Source organism: Seriola lalandi, unplaced genomic scaffold, assembly GCF_002814215.2.
Source record: "Seriola lalandi dorsalis isolate HSWRI2012SDOR001 ecotype SW California unplaced genomic scaffold, Sedor1 jcf7180001995929, whole genome shotgun sequence".
Lineage (NCBI taxonomy): Eukaryota > Metazoa > Chordata > Actinopteri > Carangiformes > Carangidae > Seriola > Seriola lalandi.
In genome coordinates this window covers 1-524 of record NW_019466594.1, presented here as the reverse complement: position 1 = coordinate 524, position 524 = coordinate 1, and the positions used below count along the sequence as shown (strand labels likewise).

The window sequence follows — 524 nt, the reverse complement described above, 5'->3', positions numbered from 1 at the left end:
CGTCCGGGAGTTGAACCCGGGACCTCTCGCACCCTAAGCGAGAATCATACCCCTAGACCAACGAGCCACAAAAGGTTGAAATTTATCTCAAGAAAAATCGCAAGTTCTGAGTTGAGCTTTAGAACATATTTTCATTTGAACAATTAAATATGTTTGTGAGGTCTAAAGAAAAGCACAGTGAGACGTGTATGAACAGTTAAGAGATTCATAATGCCTTCTACAAGGTATCTAAACATACACTTGATACTAATGTCAAAGGAGGAGACATGAGCAAAGAGCATGTGTTCTAACATGTTTAAAGAGAACTCAGGTGCATTTCAGGGCTGGTACCAATGGCCACTACAAGACCTTTGCAAACAAGGGGCTCGTCCGGGAGTTGAACCCGGGACCTCTCGCACCCTAAGCGAGAATCATACCCCTAGACCAACGAGCCACAAAAGGTTGAAATTTATCTCAAGAAAAATCGCAAGTTCTTAGTTGAGCTTTAGAACATATTTTCGTTTGAACAATTAAATATGTTTGTG

At 41.4% G+C, this 524-nt stretch overlaps 1 non-coding gene across 1 annotated transcript; it reads right to left on the bottom strand.

Moving 5' to 3' along the window:
* Window positions 1-361: 361 nt before the first annotated feature.
* On the bottom strand, window positions 362-433 carry trnap-agg (transfer RNA proline (anticodon AGG)). The gene has a single exon. It is a non-coding gene; the product is annotated as a tRNA-Pro (tRNA).
* Between the last annotated feature and the right edge of the window lie 91 nt (window positions 434-524).